This window comes from Bufo bufo, chromosome 2, assembly GCF_905171765.1.
Source record: "Bufo bufo chromosome 2, aBufBuf1.1, whole genome shotgun sequence".
NCBI lineage: Eukaryota > Metazoa > Chordata > Amphibia > Anura > Bufonidae > Bufo > Bufo bufo.
The window spans coordinates 537,205,702-537,226,908 of NC_053390.1; the positions used below are offsets into that span (position 1 = coordinate 537,205,702).

The following is a 21,207-nucleotide window of genomic DNA, read 5'->3' on the forward strand; positions in this document are numbered from 1 at the left end:
TCACTGGAATACTTTCAGTCTTTTGACTGTATGAATTACAGATGGAATGACTGTTATATGTGAGTACCGCTTTCTTTGACAGATTCTAGTATGGGTACATATATGTTTTCCCAACCCCAGCACATTAGTTTGCTAATTCCAGATGTATGAAACGCAGGCCTAACTGTATCTAGTATATTGAACGCCAGATAAACTAACTTGGCCTTTTTTAAATAAAAAAAATCCCCTCACTGGAATACTTTCAGTCTTTTGACTGTATGGATTACAGATGGAATGACTGTTATATGTGAGTACCGCTTTCTTTGACAGATTCTAGTATGGGTACATATATGTTTTCCCAACCCCAGCACATTAGTTTGCTAATTCCAGATGTATGAAACGCAGGCCTAACTGTATCTAGTATATTGAACGCCAGATAAACTAACTTGGCCTTTTTTAAATAAAAAAAATCCCCTCACTGGAATACTTTCAGTCTTTTGACTGTATGGATTACAGATGGAATGACTGTTATATGTGAGTACCGCTTTCTTTGACAGATTCTAGTATGGGTACATATATGTTTTCCCAACCCCAGCACATTAGTTTGCTAATTCCAGATGTATGAAACGCAGGCCTAACTGTATCTAGTATATTGAACGCCAGATAAACTAACTTGGCCTTTTTTAAATAAAAAAAAATCCCCTCACTGGAATACTTTCAGTCTTTTGACTGTATGGATTACAGATGGAATGACTGTTATATGTGAGTACCGCTTTCTTTGACAGATTCTAGTATGGGTACATATATGTTTTCCCAACCCCAGCACATTAGTTTGCTAATTCCAGATGTATGAAACGCAGGCCTAACTGTATCTAGTATATTGAACGCCAGATAAACTAACTTGGCCTTTTTTAAATAAAAAAAATTCCCTCACTGGAATACTTTCAGTCTTTTGACTGTATGGATTACAGATGGAATGACTGTTATATGTGAGTACCGCTTTCTTTGACAGATTCTAGTATGGGTACATATATGTTTTCCCAACCCCAGCACATTAGTTTGCTAATTCCAGATGTATGAAACGCAGGTCTAACTGTATCTAGTATATTGAACGCCAGATAAACTAACTTGGCCTTTTTTAAATAAAAAAAATTCCCTCACTGGAATACTTTCAGTCTTTTGACTGTATGGATTACAGATGGAATGACTGTTATATGTGAGTACCGCTTTCTTTGACAGATTCTAGTATGGGTACATATATGTTTTCCCAACCCCAGCACATTAGTTTGCTAATTCCAGATGTATGAAACGCAGGCCTAACTGTATCTAGTATATTGAACGCCAGATAAACTAACTTGGCCTTTTTTAAATAAAAAAAATCCCCTCACTGGAATACTTTCAGTCTTTTGACTGTATGGATTACAGATGGAATGACTGTTATATGTGAGTACCGCTTTCTTTGACAGATTCTAGTATGGGTACATATATGTTTTCCCAACCCCAGCACATTAGTTTGCTAATTCCAGATGTATGAAACGCAGGCCTAACTGTATCTAGTATATTGAACGCCAGATAAACTAACTTGGCCTTTTTTAAATAAAAAAAAAATCCCCTCACTGGAATACTTTCAGTCTTTTGACTGTATGGATTACAGATGGAATGACTGTTATATGTGAGTACCGCTTTCTTTGACAGATTCTAGTATGGGTACATATATGTTTTCCCAACCCCAGCACATTAGTTTGCTAATTCCAGATGTATGAAACGCAGGCCTAACTGTATCTAGTATATTGAACGCCAGATAAACTAACTTGGCCTTTTTTAAATAAAAAAAATTCCCTCACTGGAATACTTTCAGTCTTTTGACTGTATGGATTACAGATGGAATGACTGTTATATGTGAGTACCGCTTTCTTTGACAGATTCTAGTATGGGTACATATATGTTTTCCCAACCCCAGCACATTAGTTTGCTAATTCCAGATGTATGAAACGCAGGCCTAACTGTATCTAGTATATTGAACGCCAGATAAACTAACTTGGCCTTTTTTAAATAAAATAAAAATTCCCTCACTGGAATACTTTATGGCTTTTCACTGTATGGATTACAGGTGGACTGGTATTAGTAGGGGTGACACAAGCACACCCAAGTCCCTGATGTAGGATTTCTATGGCACAGACCACTATTACAAGTGATTAATGGACGTTGGGAGAGATTGTGCTGCAGCACTAGTCCCAAGATGGCCGCCGCCTATCAGCCCAGTAACATGTGCCACAAAATGGTCTGCACAACCTTTAAAAAAAATAGCCTTGGACTGTGCTGCTAAATCGCTATTGGTCTGAATCCCAGGTGTAGATGTCTGACTTGTTTGGAGCTTTGGAATGCACACTGTGGCAGCTTCTGCTGCAGCACTACAAGTCGCAAAATGGCGGCCGGCGGTCAGCCCAGGTACATGTGGATGGAAAAATCACTCTGGCCACTCTAAAAATAGCCAATCCCTATCAAAAAAGCAGCTCAGCTGCAGTTGTTCAGATGAATCACAGGTGGAGGAGAGAAATTGCTTCCAGTTATTCAATTATCCCTGCCTATTCTCGCCCTAGCATCAGCTGCGTCTATCCCTGTTCTATTCACATCGGGAGTGAGCACGTCCCGACGTGCGCACAAGCTTATAAGAGGCTGAGTCACATGCTGCACTTGGCCAATCACAGCCTTGCCAATAGTAGGCATGGCTGCGATGGCATCTTAGGGCAAGTAGTATGATGCATGTTGATTGGCTGCTTTGCAGCCTTTCAAAATGCGCCAAAATACATGCCGAACGACGAACCCGAACCCGAACTTTTACGAAAAAGTTCGGGTTCGGGTCCGTGTCACGAACACCCCAAAATTCGGTACGGACCCGAACTATGCTCGAACTGTTCGCTCAACACTATCACTCTGGTTGAGCTCCATAGATCCTGTGCGCAGATGGTAGAAACTTCCAGTCTATCAATCTTGGCTTTATGGCAGAGTGGCCAAAAATAACCCTCTCCTCAGTAAAAGACACATGAAAGACTACCTGTAGTTTAATATTTTTTTTTTTAAACTACCTAAAGGACTCCCAGACTGTGAGAAACAAGATTCTCTGGTCTGTTCAAACCAATGTTGAAAATTTTGGCTTCAATTCTAAGCGTTATGTCTGTAAGAAACCAGACCCTGCTCATTACCTGCCCAGTACCATCCCTACAGTGAAGTATTGTGATGGCAGCATTATGCTGTGGGGGTGTTTTTCAGTAGCTTGGGCAGGGAGACTGGTTAGGGTCCAGGGAAAGCTGAATGGAGCAAAGTACAGAGATATTTTTTATGAAAACCTGATCCAGACTGCTCTGGAGCTCAGGCTAGGCAGAAGGTTCACCTTTCAACCAGACATTGACTCTAAGTACACAGCCAAGACAATACAGGAGTGGATTATGGACAATTCAGCAAAAACCTTTAAGTTGCCCAGCCAGTTCCCTGACTTGACCCCAAACGAACATCTCTGGAGAGAACTGAAAATGGCTGTCAACTCACAGTCCCCATCCAACGTGACAGAACTTGAGAGGATCTGGATAGAAGAATGGCAGAAAATCCCCAAATCCAGGCGTGCAAACCTTGTGGCATTATACCCAAGAAGACTGGAGTCTGTAATCGTTGTTAAAGGTGCTTCAAGTAAGACTTTAGTAAAGAGTATGAATACTTATGATATTGCAATATTTTAGTTTCTGCTTTTCAATTATTAGCAAAGATTCTAACATACTGTATTCACTTTCTCATATTGGGTATTGAGTGCAGAATGATGGGGTAAAATTTTTTTTTTTTTGTATTTTAGCACGAAGCTGCAACATAACAAAATGTGAAAAAAAGTAAAAGGGTCTGAAGACGTTCCAAATGCATTGTATGTAATAACAGAGAAAGACTTGGTGCTGACAATATGACACTTTTTAGATACATTTTCCCACAGTCAAATAAGTACTTTGACGAATATCTGAAAATGCAATGTGTAGTGTTTTTAAGTCAATGTTTAACAGTATGAATGTTACCATTACCTAATAAAATGATGATAAAAATATGACTTTAAGAACGCTAACACCTATTTTTATTGACTTTCTTGATAATGCAAGTGTCATCTTGGAGGACACATCAGCCATTAACTTTTAAGCAAGTGTGTTCAGCCCTTTGGAGCCTTGATAGGCCTGATTGAGTCATAGCATGATATAAATGTCTATGTATCATCCAAAATGCCCTATTAGTCTGAATTGTCTGGTCCTATTGATATGCATATATATTTCATTGACTAAAGTTAATGTGGCTTAGAATAACTTTCTAGTTAAAACAAGGTGTTCATTATACAGTATATACCAGTAAAAAGCCTCTAACTGTGTAAAATAGTGAAAAACAAGAGCTCACAATAACACACATAATTCCAAGTATACATGTCATTAGGAAATTGCCTATTAATTAAATCAAGTTTTTATGTTAAACATCTTTTTTTTCCAAAATTTATGGTGATATTTTTAATTTTTCATGTCACTAGTTATTTCTCCCTCTCCCTGTTCTGTAGAATTTACTTTTCAATAGTCATCTTATTATCAACACAGAAAGGTTTACAATGAAAGATAACCCCCCTACAGACAGATAAAACAGGATCACGCCATTTACAATAGGCGATGTCACAGCTTATTTACTGCCCCTCCCTGCACAATAACCTCCGCCCAGGTCACAGAGTATAGCTAGAAAACTCTCCTGTAGATGTCAATGAACATCTCCTGGCTATTGTGTCAATGGACCATGTGGCTGCTGTAAAACATACCTCTAAATGCTGTTAATAGCAGTTCAGGCAAGATGGAAGCTCCCATAATAATATCCAGAAAATGCAATCAGCGTATACAAACAGATTTATAAAAGGAATATGTATCAGCATTGAGATTTCAATGAATAAAAAAATATAGATAGTACATTACTTTAAAACATCTAAAATATTTTTAATGCACAGACAATTCTAGCATATTTTTTAAGAACTTTATAAACTTTTGTTTTCGTTTTTATTTTATTTTTTGCCATACTATTTTGTACCTGTAGCCACTTTAAAATTATTGATGTGTAAAATAGCATTTGGGGCAGTTTAGACCACTTTTTAGACCACCAACAACTCGTGCTTGAAATTGGAGGCATTTACCCTGTGTATCAGATGAAACAATAGTGCCCTGTTATATTGGAAGGCACCTGGATGACAGAATCAGAAGGAGAATATGTTCACAAAATTGTCTTAGAAACTGGGTAGTCCATGGCATTTGAAGAATGTTAATGGTATGCTTGAGTGGAGAGCTTCAGAGCCAAGCAGGGTCAGGCGTCCTTGCTGACATCTTTTGTGAACTATACAATCTCGTGGCAGCAGCCTCTCAAGATAATTTTTTCTTTTATTAATGAAAAATGTAGACTGCATTGTTTGGTCACAGCGATAAGCGTTGTGTTCATATTCTTCTACATCATACTACAGTAAGCTGGGTAGGGGAAAGCTTTGAAGTTGCAAATCACAAAAAGTATTTTTAATGGATTCTGAGACTGTTGGCTAATTCAATAAATTAACGCAGGACAGTCATGTCTTGGACCAATCAGTCATTATCAGAGCACTGGTAAGTAGCTTTGCATTGAGATTTTGGAGGAAATTGCTTGCCTATTGTTTTCCCAGCCAATATCTACTTTTTGGCTGTTAATCAGGAGATTTCCCAGTGGACCAATGCCTAGGGGGCCACCTAAACCCTTCTGTCTGCCGCTGTCCGGGCACATATTGAGCTCTCATCAGTAATTAACGTTGGGAGAATCAGGTACTCATGTACCTAGCCAGCTACAGCACATGCCCTCCTGAATTTAGCTGCTATGGCCCACATCTCACCTCCTAAGCCCTCTGCTCCATATCCTCGCCAGAGACAACTAGAGGAGGACAGAAAATGGCAGCTATTGATGGCCTTCACAGAAGGTCAGCTTTTCAGGAAATATATTGTGCTGCACTGTGGTATATGGTTCTGATGGGACGGTATTTTGCACTATGCCGACCCCACTTATTTGTGTTGCCCCAACCTACTTGTGTTTTAGTTTTTTTTTTCCGGGGCCACTTTAAGTTCCCAGTCCGTCCTTGCTGTCAATCCCTTACAAGCTATGATCATAGCATTACCAACCCAGATTCATTTCAAACACAATCAATTTTCCAACCAGCCAAGGATGAAACAAAAAGTTTTCATGCACTGTCTGTAACTTACTGTACAAAAATGAGAATTGTTACTTTATGTATAACTTTGAGTAATTTTATGGAGAGGATCTCCAGTAGTTTACAGAAATTGGAAGGTAAGCAAATGTCAAAATAGCCTTCCCCCCCCCCCCCCCCCCCCCCTTTCAGGTTTTGTATATGTCAGGGGTCTCTCAGAAGGACAGAACTAACTACTTGTACTCCCATGTACTGACTGAAAAAAATGGCCAATTATTTAAAAGGATTGCTAATGGATGGTGTTTTTTTTTTTTCCGCATCCATTCACTTGAATGGGTGAGTTTTACGCCAAAATCCAACCTAAGTTGCACATGCCTAAAGTTTCTCTTCACAGACCGGCAGTTACCACTACAGTAATTGAAGGGCCATATCTGTCCCTGCCTTGTTTTTCAGTTGCAGGGAATAGGTGCGAGTCGGCAATTCGCAATATTCAAGGTGGGTTACTGCGGCACGTCTGTCCGTGCAATAGCAGTCTTAACGATATTTTTTTTCGGGATTTATATATTGATGACCTATCCTCAGGAAAGGTCATCAGTATCTGACCTGCAGGGTCAGACCCCCCGCACCCCTGTCATTCAGCTGTTTAAAGAGGCCGCATCGCTACGGTCTTTTCCCAGACCAGTGAAGTCACGTTCATTGGTCACACAGAATGGTCGCAGTGCTCACCACAGTGGCGTGTCCTCTTCAAATAGCTGATCAGTTGGGGTGCTGGGAGTCGGACCAATATAGGAGTCCTGTTATTCTATCTGTACAACCCCTTTTCAAATGCTGTATTATTATACTGCTCTGGTAGACTTGGGGGGCCATAGCAACCAATCAGATTCCACCTTTAATTTTCCAAAGGAACTGTCAAAAATGAAAGGTGGAATCTGATTGGTTTCTATGGGCAACTAAGACAGTTCTACTTTACACCAGTTTGATACATTACCCCATTGGTGCGTACATTAATTACATAGTCTCCCTTTCATTTACATGGACACTATGTAATAGTAGCCAAATGAAGATTTCCCTGGTGATTCTAATTGATCACCAGGCAGTTAGAGAAGTCATACCCTTAGCTGATCACACGGTGGTTTAATACCAAGACAGGTTATGCAACCAATACAAGGTAATTTAATAATAATGACTCTATACAGGTACTTGAAACAGTACATGTTCAGCATACAGTAACAATACTCCTGTACTAGTTCCAAGTGTTACTAAACAAGCATAGTGCTCGTCCATGTTGACATAGGCAATGGATTAGTAATTGGCATAATATACAGTATAATTATGAATCTCCATTCTACATACAAGTTGTTGATTAACTCACTGTATTTAATCAACATGTTATATCAATAAAACTATCATATAGCTATTACTGTTGCTATTGTACCTATTTTTATAACGAAGATGATTATTTCTAGCATTAAACATTCTAAAGACAGCACATTCCATTTAACCACCTCAGCCCCCAGTGCTTAAACACCCTGAAAGACCAGGCCACTTTTTACACTTCTGACCTACACTACTTTCACCGTTTATTGCTCGGTCATGCAACTTACCACCCAAATGAATTTTACCTCCTTTTCTTCTCACTAATAGAGCTTTCATTTGGTGGTATTTCATTGCTGCTGACATTTTTACTTTTTTTGTTATTAATCAAAATTTAACGATTTTTTTGCAAAAAAATGACATTTTTCACTTTCAGTTGTAAAATTTTGCAAAAAAAAACGACATCCATATATAAATTTTGCTCTAAATTTATAGTTCTACATGTCTTTGATAAAAAAAAAAATGTTTGGGTAAAAAAAAAATGGTTTGGGTAAAAGTTATAGCGTTTACAAACTATGGTACAAAAATGTGAATTTCCGCTTTTTGAAGCAGCTCTGACTTTCTGAGCACCTGTCATGTTTCCTGAGGTTCTACAATGGCCAGACAGTACAAACACCCCACAAATGACCCCATTTCGGAAAGTACACACCCTAAGGTATTCGCTGATGGGCATAGTGAGTTCATAGAACTTTTTATTTTTTGTCACAAGTTAGCGGAAAATGATGATTTTTTTTTTTTTTTTTTTCTTACAAAGTCTCATATTCCACTAACTTGTGACAAAAAATAAAAACTTCTATGAACTCACTATGCCCATCACGAAATACCTTGGGGTCTCTTCTTTCCAAAATGGGGTCACTTGTGGGGTAGTTATACTGCCCTGGCATTTTAGGGGCCCAAATGTGTGGTAAGGAGTTTGAAATCAAATTCTGCAAAAAATGACCTGTGAAATCCGAAAGGTGCTCTTTGGAATATGGGCCCCTTTGCCCACCTAGGCTGCAAAAAAGTGTCACACATCTGGTATCTCCGTACTCAGGAGAAGGTGGGGAATGTGTTTTGGGGTGTCTTTTTACATATACCCATGCTGGGTGAGATAAATATCTTGGTCAAATGCCAACTTTGTATAAAAAAATGGGAAAAGTTGTCTTTTGCCAAGATATTTCTCTCACCCAGCATGGGTATATGTAAAATGACACCCCAAAACACATTCCCCACCTTATCCTGAGTACGGAAATACCAGATGTGTGACACTTTTTTGCAGCCTAGGTGGGCAAAGGGGCCCATATTCCAAAGAGCACCTTTCGGATTTCACAGGTCATTTTTTACAGAATTTGATTTCAAACTCCTTACCACACATTTGGGCCTCTAGAATGCCAGGGCAGTATAACTACCCCACAAGTGACCCCATTTTGGAAAGAAGAGACCCCAAGGTATTCGCTGATGGGCATAGTGAGTTCATGGAAGTTTTTATTTTTTGTCACAAGTTAGTGGAATATGAGACTTTGTATAAAAAAAAAAAAAAAAATCAGCATTTTCCACTAACTTGTGACAAAAAAAAAAAAATTCTAGGAACTCGCCATGCCCCTCACGGAATACCTTGGGGTGTCTTCTTTCCAAAATGGGGTCACTTGTGGGGTAGTTATACTGCCCTGGCATTTTCCAGGGGCCCTAATGTGTGGTAAGTAGGTAAATGACCTGTGAAATCCTAAAGGTGCTCTTTGGAATGTGGGCCCCTTTGCCCACCTAGGCTGCAAAAAAGTGTCACACATGTGGTATCGCCGTATTCAGGAGAAGTTGGGGAATGTGTTTTGGGGTGTCATTTTACATATACCCTTGCTGGGTGAGAGAAATATCTTGGCAAAAGACAACTTTTCCCATTTTTTTATACAAAGTTGGCATTTGACCAAGATATTTCTCTCACCCAGCATGGGTATATGTAAAATGACACCCCAAAACACATTCCCCACCTTCTCCTGAGTACGGCGATACCAGATGTGTGACACTTTTTTGCAGCCTAGATGCGCAAAGGGGCCCAAATTCCTTTTAGGAGGGCATTTTTAGACATTTGGATACCAGACTTCTTCTCACGCTTTGGGGCCCCTAGAATGCCAGGGCAGTACAAATACCCCACATGTGACCCCATTTTGGAAAGAAGACACCCCAAGGTATTCAATGAGGGGCATGGCGAGTTCATAGAAATTTTTTTTTTTGGGCACAAGTTAGCGGAAATTGATATTTTTAATTTTTTTCTCACAAAGTCTCCCGTTCCGCTAACTTGGGACAAAAATTTCAATCTTTCATGGACTCAATATGCCCCTCACGGAATACCTGGGGGTGTCTTCTTTCCGAAATGGGGTCACATGTGGGGTATTTATACTGCCCTGGCATTCTAGGGGCCCTAAAGCGTGAGAAGAAGTCTGGAATATAAATGTCTAAAAAATTTTACGCATTTGGTTTCCGTGAGGGGTATGGGGAGTTCATGTGAGATTTTATTTTTTGACACAAGTTAGTGGAATATGAGACTTTGTAAGAAAAAAAAAAAAAAATTCCGCTAACTTGGGCCAAAAAAATGTCTGAATGGAGCCTTACAGAGGGGTGATCAATGACAGGGGGGTGATCAATGACAGGGGGGTGATCAATGACAGGGGGGTGATCAGGGAGTCTATATGGGGTGATAACCACAGTCATTGATCACGCCCGTGTAAGGCTTCATTCAGACGTCCGTATGCGTTTTGCGGATCCGATCCATCTATCAGTGGATCCGTAAAAATCATGCGGACGTCTGAATGGAGCTTTACAGGGGGGTAATCAATGACAGGGGGGTAATCAATGACAGGGGGGTGATCAGGGAGTCTATATGAGGTGATCACCACAGTCATTGATCACGCCCCTGTAAGGCTTCATTCAGACGTCCGGATGCGTTTTGCGGATCCGATCCATCTATCAGTGCATCCGTAAAAATCATGCGGACATCTGAATGGAGCTTTACAGGGGGGTAATCAATGACAGGGGGGTGATCAGGGAGTCTATATGGGGTGATCACCACAGTCATTGATCACGCCCCTGTAAGGCTTCATTCAGACGTCCGGATGCGTTTTGCGGATCCGATCCATCTATCAGTGGATCCGTAAAAATCATGCGGACGTCTGAATGGAGCTTTACAGGGGGGTAATCAATGACAGGGGGGTAATCAATGACAGGGGGGTGATCAGGGAGTCTATATGGGGTGATCACCACAGTCATTGATCACGCCCCTGTAAGGCTTCATTCAGACGTCCGGATGCGTTTTGCGGATCCGATCCATCTATCAGTGCATCCGTAAAAATCATGCGGACATCTGAATGGAGCTTTACAGGGGGGTAATCAATGACAGGGGGGTGATCAGGGAGTCTATATGGGGTGATCACCACAGTCATTGATCACGCCCCTGTAAGGCTTCATTCAGACGTCCGGATGCGTTTTGCGGATCCGATCCATCTATCAGTGGATCCGTAAAAATCATGCGGACATCTGAATGGAGCTTTACAGGGGGTTGATCAATGACAGGGGGGTGATCACCACAGTCATTGATCATGCCCCTGTAAGGCTTCATTCAGACGTCCGGATGCGTTTTGCGGATCGGATCCATCTATCAGTGCATCCGTAAAAATCATGCGGACATCTGAATGGAGCTTTACAGGGGGGTAATCAATGACAGGGGGGTGATCACCACAGTCATTGATCATGCCCCTGTAAGGCTTTATTCAGACGTCCGGATGCGTTTTGCGGATCGGATCCATCTATCAGTGCATCCGTAAAAATCATGCGGACATCTGAATGGAGCTTTACAGGGGGGTAATCAATGACAGGGGGGGTGATCACCACAGTCATTGATCATGCCCCTGTAAGGCTTCATTCAGACGTCCGGATGCGTTTTGCGGATCGGATCCATCTATCAGTGCATCCGTAAAAATCATGCGGACATCTGAATGGAGCTTTACAGGGGGGTGATCAGGGAGTCTATATGGGGTGATCACCACAGTCATTGATCATGCCCCTGTAAGGCTTCATTCAGACGTCCGGATGCGTTTTGCGGATCGGATCCATCTATCAGTGCATCCGTAAAAATCATGCGGACATCTGAATGGAGCTTTACAGGGGGGTGATCAGGGAGTCTATATGGGGTGATCACCACAGTCATTGATCATGCCCCTGTAAGGCTTCATTCAGACGTCCGGATGCGTTTTGCGGATCCGATCCATCTATCAGTGGATCTGTAAAAATCATGCGGACGTCTGAATGGAGCTTTACAGGGGGGTAATCAATGACAGGGGGGTAATCAATGACAGGGGGGTGATCAGGGAGTCTATATGGGGTGATCACCACAGTCATTGATCACGCCCCTGTAAGGCTTCATTCAGACGTCCGGATGCGTTTTGCGGATCCGATCCATCTATCAGTGGATCCGTAAAAATCATGCGGACATCTGAATGGAGCTTTACAGGGGGGTGATCAATGACAGGGGGGTAATCAATGACAGGGGGGTGATCAGGGGTGATCAGGGGCTAATAAGGGGTTAATAAGTGACGGGGGGGGGTGTAGTGTAGTGTAGTGGTGCTTGGTGCTACTTTACTGAGCTACCTGTGTCCTCTGGTGGTCGATCCAAACAAAGGGGACCACCAGAGGACCAGGTAGCAGGTATATTAGACGCTGTTATCAAAACAGCGTCTAATATACCTGTTAGGGGTTAAAAAAAACACATCTCCAGCCTGCCAGCGAACGATCGCCGCTGGCAGGCTGGAGATCAACTCTCTTACCGTCCGTTCCTGTGAGCGCGCGCGCCTGTGTGCGCGCGTTCACAGGAAATCTCGGCCATCGCGAGATGACGCGTATATGCGTGACTGTGCGCAGCGCTGCCACCTCCGGAACGCGATCCTGCGTTAGGCGGTCCGGAGGTGGTTAAAGAGGTACTTTCACACTAGCGGCAAGGAACTCCGGCAACCTGTCGGATCCGTGCTGCCGCTAGTGGACACCGCTCCGGCCGCATTGACTATAATGGGGGTGGGCCGGAGTTCCGGCGGCAGCACGGCAAACATGCCGAGAGGCGGCCAGAATAAAAGTACGACATGTCAATGAGGCCGGAGCGGTAGTCCGGGGGCACGTGTCCACTAGCGGCAGCACGGATCCGACAGGCTGCCGGAGTTCCTTGCCGCTAGTGTGAAAGTACCCTAGTGCAGACATGTCAGGTGAGGTCACAGGTCCTCTTTAAGACACTTATTAGTGCTAGAAGAAAAGTAAGCTAATGCTCTTGGACCTGTAACGGGATCTGTAACAGGCCTCCCACTTAACATTTTTAATACTGTGGTCTTCTTATGTTAAAGAGGGCCCTTGGGGCCAGATCACTGGTATGTATGATACCTCTGCAACAACTATAGCTAGGCCCTATGCCTGTGTATTAAGGCAATCTGCTTAAACAAACCTAAAGAATTCAAATCGATTATAGAACTCAGTAGAAATAAAGTACAAAGGTGTGTAATGTATGAGCACAGGTCTTACTGATAAGCTTTTCTGAGTAGCTTGTACGATTTCTAAATGTAACTTTTTTCCATAGCTCAAAAGCCAAGGCTCCAGAGCAATTTCTACTGCGCAGTGTTCAGGGTAAAATTACACAGTACAGTGTTTATGGGACCTAATCAGGGAAAGGGTTGCAGAATCACAAGAACAGACAGTAGAGAGGTGGCACCTGCCGATTGACTGTTTGCGGATGCTGTGTGCCAGATCTGGTCCTCACAGCCAAGTTATATATCCATAAGTACCAATCACAAGAATAGGGACATGGTCAGAAGTTTTGGAATTACAAACATCTGCATCTAATTTCCTCACAGAGAAATATTGTAGTTGCCCTACCCTTGAAAGCAATATTGTTTGATGGTTCCATGCATATGGGATGTATATTCTTTGAGTTATGGTTATTTCATAACTGCTTGAAACTGAATCTTGTACACGGTGCAGTGGCTATTACTCTAAATATAGGATATTCCGATATGAAAGAGGTACTCCAAACTGAGTAGGTAGACTGGGTCTCAAAACTCAATCTCATCTGTAAATGGTGAGAAAATTCCACAAAGATCACAATGGTAGAAGAAAAGCATTTGGAATTATAAGAATGTTTGTCCAAAATAGAAACCCATTTGACTGAGCCTAGTGATCCTACTGTCTAGTTCCCACACAATAATGAAGTCGTTGTTATCGTCACTAGCTATCCCTAGATATCACATTTACCAAGTAATTTAGACCACTATCAGCTTCCTGAGAACCTCATGCTTCTGTCAAATTATTTGCCTCCAGCTAAAGAAATAAATTGCCGGGACCTTTAAGCACTAGAGATATTATTTGACAAGGACAAGGAACTAGTGAAAATAAAAGGACATTGTTTAAGGAGGTGATAAGGAATTGTAAACTACCTATCTACCTGAGGACGTGGGCTATGTATCCTAGCCAGGTGAGAGAATGGAACAAAAAATAAGCAAAATAACTATGACCAGCCATTGGCTATTAATTGTATCCACAGAACATGTTAAAAATCACAGTTATTCTGATTGCCTGATGGGAGGCGGGAAAGTGAGGAAAATTGGCTTCTACCTCACAGGGATTTTTTGCCTTCCTCTGGATCAACTTGCAGGATAACAGGCTGAACTTAATGGACAGATGTCTTTTTTCAGATTTATAAACTATGTTACTATGTTATACAACATGTGAATGAGGCCCAATTTAGGCATTAAAGGGTTACTACCATTTTGCTAAATGCCTGAGACTTCATAGTGGCAGAGTCTGGCTGCTAGTGGTGCTTGTCTGAGATCTTTACCCCTTGGGTCCTGACTGGTCTTTTTGGGGAGAGCTGATCATAATATTGACTGACAGGATGTTTATGGTCCATACACTGCTAACCCCAAGCAGAATCAAAGGGGCATTTAGACAGAATCAGCGGAACATTTCATTTCTATGGAGACTAGAAATGTTGGACTTTTAACTTGCCAGTCCTTAGGAGATAAGTCACTGCTAGACAGACCATGTCTGGCAGCGGCTTATTCCCATTTCCCCATTGGAAATAGTCTGCTTTAATGTCAATTGGGGAGTCAGGAAAAATGGCTTTTTGCCAAATGCTATGAAGGTGTGTGGAAACCTTTAGATGAGTTTCAGCTGACAGCCTAATGTGTATGAGGAGCTCCCAACTCTCCCCCAATATCTCTTGGGTGAAGTGAATATTTCACTGGATCCTTCTGTTCTTCTAGGAGTAAGCCACTGCCACCAGAAGTGTCTGGCAGCCTCCTACTTCTCTCTGCCCATTGACAACACACACTCGGCCAAATTAGACATGTATGAGGGAACCAGTTGGAAGAAATAGCTGGCCAAGCAATTGTTCAATCGGTCACCACAGTTATCCCTGTGAAAACTTTTGCTGAAAAACCCAAAAAGTCAGAAGGATCGTGAGGCCCCGCTTTCACGGTCTGTATTCATACTGAAAATCAAGATCAAGCGAGCTGTTGCCTTTCTGCTCTATGGGAGGGTCCTGTCTTCCCTGAGCTCGCCTTAGGACACCTGCATTATACCTTGATACCTTTCAAGCAGAAAGATGTGTTACCCTATAAGGAAGATATACAGTGGAGATAAAGGCACATTATGACGATATGTCACATCTGCTAAACCAAAGACATTAACATTGCAAATCTATCTATCATCTCCCTGCACTCAACATGAGTAACCGAAAATCATCAACCAAGTTTCCTACTGTAGGGTAGTGCAAGTGTATTTATTTCAATCACTTGTGTAGAATTATACGTATAGACCAGGTGACAATGTGTATTGAGACATTGGCTGAATTTAATATATTAGTGTAAAGTACATTGCAACATTTTGCCACCGTTTAGAAGGTTGTGACTCCTGCATCACACTAATCTGGACTTTTCCCCCAGTTGGCCTGCCATTGACCCCAGTCTACAGTCTGTGGGGTCACCACCTTTTTGCTAGGGTGAGATGTAGTTCAGGGCATGCACCATGTCACTTGTATGTCTTTGTGCTGCAGTAGCCACTAATTGTACCAAATGACTTTATGTGTTGTTTCACTCCTTTCTAATAAAGACTGAAATGTGACCACCTAAACCATTTTGCTTGATGTGACCCAGGGATGAACTGTGTCCCAGGGGTAAGGCAGGGTGATATTCATTAATGTTACCTTTGATACTCGGCGTGGTCAGCCAGTAGGTTGGAAGCAGAAGACAGGCATGCTACGTCTATAGGTTTATCTGACAAAGAATGTCCATTTAAAATGGTGCCTATACTCCTTAACCAAGTAATTGCAAATGACTTTGTGAATGAATTTAGTAGTTTTATGGTTTTGACCCTCTTTGGTCCATGAAATTCATTCATGCAAGATTTGTGATTATTGGTGTATCGTAATATTGGTGTAGTAGGATTGTAGGGTCCACATTTGTCAGTTGCATAAAAATAGGTTATAAAGTATGGTTGAAAGCACAGCATTCTGCATAAAGATAGGTTCACATGCACATACCTAATACGAAGAGCACCAATAATGCTTTTTAAGAAGAATATTTACTTTGTGATGCATATCTACTCTTACTGTGTATTCTTAGTTCGGTAGCTGCTATTGCTTTGAACTCAAGTGTTTGTAGTAGAACTCTTGATATATACTGCATTTTAGATGATAAAAACATCAAAAGCAAAGGGTGTGCTGACTTTTTTTAATTGTCACGTTAGCCTTGAGATATTTAACTTAATTTTTTGCGTGATTGATAATTTATCTGTTGGAACATCTAATTTTTGTTCGATACAGGTGTGCTGACTACATTAGACATATTTTACCCATCAAAAACACTCTATTAATGCTAGAAAAATTCCTCAATCCCTTCTCGAGATATAACTTGAAGATCCAGAGCCCATTGCAAAATTGGTAATTTGTATCCCATTTATCAGCACAGGTTGGTTTGGTACCAGTTCTAGAGTACCTCTGCACTGTAGCTACCAAACTGGACCTCAATCTGACGAGGTCTAACATTTTAATTTTACTATATAACATAACCCAATAGACTCGAGATTAAATCAAACATGCAGGTTCCTTGAATTTTCTTGCCTCCGGTGCCTTCTAACACTGTTAATAGTGGTCATGGTTGGATTGTTTTATGTTTTGTAATATTTGTTTACAGAAAATATATATGAAATGAAAATATATTTTTAATTGCTTTTAAATGATTGTATTTTTTATGTATTTTTAAGTCTCAATATTACATTTGGCCCTATTAGGACACATAGATGTCACAAGGACAGCCATTTAGGATGTCCTTAAGAGCCTTGTGGAGACAGATGTAAAGACCTCTTCTGCAGCTCCCTCTGACAATATTAGCAGATCATCAGATATTTCATCTGTATTCTTCCCTGACATTTGATGTAGACTTCAGACATAGAGGAAAAGATGAAACCAGCTCCAGACACTGACATTAGACATGAGCACAGTGTCCTTATTTGCTAGGGCAGTGATGGCAAACCTTTTAGAGACCGAGTGCCCAAACTGCAACCCAAAACCCACTTATCTATCGCAAAGTGCCAACATGGCAATTTAACCTGAATACCAATATAGTATGTATTTCATGTACTTTATCATTTAGCTATAATAACCTGCCTAGGTTACTGTCTGTGCTGTTCATAGTGCGTCCTGCACTGATGAATGACAGGAACAGTCTAAGGCTACTTTCACACTGGCGTTTTAGGGTCCGCCTGTGAGATTCATTTCAAGGCTCTCACAAGCGGCCCCAAATGGATCAGTTTAGCCCCAATGCATTCTAAATGGATGCGGATCCATTCAGAATGCATCAGTTTGGCTCCGTTCCGCCTCCATTCCACTCTGGAGGCGGACACCAAAACGCTGCTTGCAGAACGGATCCGTCCTGACTTACAATGTAAGTCAATGGGGACGGATCCGTCCCCCATTGACTTTCAATGTAAAGTCAGGAGTCCCTATTAATATACCATCGGATCGGAGTTTTCTCCAATCCGATGGTATATTTTAACTTGAAGCGTCCCCATCACCATGAGAACGCCTCTATGTTAGAGTATACCATCAGATTTGAGTTAGATCGAGAAAGCTCAGATCCGACAGTATATTCTAACACAGAGGCGTTCCCATAGTGATGGGGACGCTTCAAGTTAGAATATACTAAGAACTGTGTACATAACTGCCCCATGCTGCCTGGCAGCACCCGATCTCTTACAGGGGGCTGTGATCTTTACAATTAACCCCGCACCTGAGGGGTTAATTGTGCAGATCTCAGCCCCCTGATCGGGTGCTGCCAGGCAGCAGGGGACAGACCCCCCTCCCTCCCCAGTATTAAAAGCATTGGTGGCCAGTGCGCCCCCCCCTCCCTCCCTCCGCAGTATTAAAAACATTGGTGGCCAGTGCGGCCCCCCCTCCCTCTCTCCCCAGTATTAAAAGCATTGGTGGCCAGTGCGGACCCCCCTCCCTCCCCAGTATTAAAAGCATTGGTGGCCAGTGCGGCCCGCCCCTCCCTCCCTCCCCAGTATTAAAAGCATTGGTGGCAGTGGCCACAGGCTAACAACCCCCCTCCCCCCCATCATTGGTGGCAGCGGAGCGGCATTTCCGATCGGAGTCCCAGTTTAATCGCTGGGGCTCCGATCGGTTACCATGGCAGCCAGGACGCTACTGCAGTCCTGTCTGCCTTGGTTACTTAGCTTATACTTACATGCGCTGTCTGTGGCCGGCCGGCGCTCCTCCTACTGGTAAGTGACAGGTCTGTGCGGCGCATTGCTTATAGCACAGACCTGTCACTTACCAGTAGGAGGAGCGCCGGCCGGCCACAGACATCGCATGTAAGTATAAGTAAGTAGGGGGGAGGGGGGTCTGGCCATGGGAACGCCTCTGTGTTAGAATATACTGTCAGATCTGAGTTTTCACGATCGTGAAAACTCAGATCTGAAAAAGCTGTTATGCAGACGGATCTGCACTGAACGGATACCATCGTTTGCATTTATAGGTGCAGATCCGTCTGTGCAGAAACCAGACGGATCTGCACCTAGCGTAGGTGTGAAAGTAGCCTAAGGCAGATTGGTACATCATAGACTTTTTCCAGGGTGCTGGTGCCCACAGAGAGGGCTCTGAGTGCCGCCTCTGGCACCTGTGCCATAGGTTCGCCACCACTGTGCTAGGGTATAGCCACCCACTCCACACTGCAGCATTGGTAAGAAGGAGTCTCTTTGACTAAGGGCTCATGCACATGACCATATTTTTTTTGCGCATCCGATTTGCATTTTTTGCTAATCAGATGGGGACCCATTAATAGGACCACAAAAGATGCGGACTGCACACTGCATCTATATGTCTGTTACACGTCCCTGTAAAAAAGATAGAACATGTCCTATTCTTGTCCGTTTGGTGGACTAGAATAGAACCCTTGTAAAGGAGTTTGAAAAAAAGGTTGCATACACAGATCCAGGATCTGTGTTTTGCAGATCGAAAAGTGGATACTGATAATGCATGGGCCCTTTTAGGGCGAGTATAATATTTTTTCTATTTTTTATTTTACTCACTGTCCCCGAGTGGAGCTCACAATAAAAATTCCCTATCATTTTGTCTTTGGAATGTAGGAGGAAACCCACAGGTAGAACATACAAATGCGTGGCAGATGTTGTCCTTAGTTAGATTTGAACTTAGAACCATGGCACTACAAGGCACCAGTGCTAACCACTGAGCCACCACAGAAAATGGTTCACCTTGAGTGACTTTATTGTAGTGCCATATACATAAAAGACCTGCTACGACAAAATGACAGTAGTGTTAGGACGGCCATTTTTGAGCAAATGCTTCAAATTGGCACATTGAAGGAAGTAGGACAGAAAATGAAAATGACATGTCAAATAATTAGTCTAAGATATTGGATCCAAATTGATAGCTTAAGAAATGGTCATATACACATAACTGACAACTGAATATTTGTCTTCCAAGACAAAATTATTTAATGCCTATGCCATGTTTCTGTTTAGAAAAGTCCCTGCTAATTAGAGTAGGTGAAGTGTAGGACAGAAGTAAATCTTCAATTAACAGCTTAGTGTAGTGTACTTTCCTACTGATATTACAAGAATAGTGAAAGTGAATGGTGAGAGTTTAAGACCAGACTAGGGGCAAAGCTATAAAGGATGCCAAGTTAGCAGTCAAATTTGTCACGAATTGCCATAAATCAGGTATACACAGGCCATTCTGCCTAATCATATTCATTCCACCTGGTGGCCGAATCTCAGTGTGAAGGCTTAGAACTTAAACTGCCGGCGAAATGGTATCGCCGTGTGCATTACGTTCTAGTGCACCCACATTCATAGATAATCTGTTCTGTAGGTACTGTGCCTTCAGTATTAGAGGCAGGTGTAATTTGTTGCTGTCTGTGCAGTGCACCAAGATTCATAGCTAATCCCAACAAAAAGAAAAGCATACAGCACACTTCAGTAAAGCCAAAAACCCGAGCGCACGCCTGCAGTGCAATGGTTCCTTAGTGGAACAAAATAAAGAAATGGAGGCAGCGCCAATAAAGTAGTGAAGAACAAAAAAAGTTATTTTAATGCATGTTGTGGCAGTCCAAACAACATGATTTTTAATCCCTTCTGTTAGCTGCAGATTTACTGTGTGTGGCCCCATGACAGAGTGGAGAGGGTGGCAGCAGTGGCAGTAACAGTGACAATATTGGCCCTATGACAGAGTGGGGAGGTTGGCAGCAGCAGTGGCAGTAACAGTGACAATAGTGGCCCTATAACAGAGTGCGAATGGGGGCCAACAGCAGTGTCAGTAACACGGACAATAGTGGCCCCATGACAGTAGCAGTAAGGCTGTGTTCACATCACTGTTTATTTTTCCATTCTTCTCATCCATCAGGAGAACAAAAAACTAAAAAAATGAAGCCTATATTTTGAGCATCCATAAAGCCTCTTTCAGATGGTCAGTATTTGATCAGTAATTGTAAGCCAAAGCCAGGAGTGGATCCAAAACAGAGATAAAATGTATTAGAAATATTTGCATCTCTTCTGTGTTTTGGACGCACTCCTGCTTTTGGCTTACAAATACGTATCAAATAATGACCGTGTGAAAGTGGCCTTATGCTCGGTTTACATCTGTTTTGGACATTTACATATGAATTCAGTTTTTTTAACAAGGAAAAAAAGTCCTGCATGCTTGACTTTAATTGCCTCTTTCGCACGGTCAGTATTTGTTCAGTATTTTGCATCAGTATTTTTAAGCCAAAAACAGGAGTGGGCCCAAAACAGAGATAACATGTAATGGAAATATTTGCATCTCTTCTGTGTTTTGGTCCCACTTCCGCTTTTGCCTAACAAACACTGATCAAATACTGGCCAAATACTGACCGTGTTTGAGATTCACCACCACCTAATTGAGATTCTGCTGCATTGCGCTGCCCCCCCATCATTGAATCCCTCAGACGCTGCGTTCATTGCTGATCACAACATCTGGCATTAAAATTAAGGCTTTTCAGGGGCTAATCCTATTTAAAACCGTCACCTCGAAATCACACACGGTGACGTGATGATGTCATCACACTGGCCGAGCACAGTGACGTCACCGTGCTGGC

The 21,207-nt window shown here is 42.2% G+C and overlaps 1 protein-coding gene across 7 annotated transcripts in view; it reads left to right on the forward strand.

Annotated features, from left to right (window-relative positions):
• Positions 1-21,207, forward strand: part of SHROOM3 (shroom family member 3) — a 432,673-nt gene that overhangs the window by 230,986 nt on the left and 180,480 nt on the right. The gene's annotated exons all lie outside the window — the stretch shown is intronic.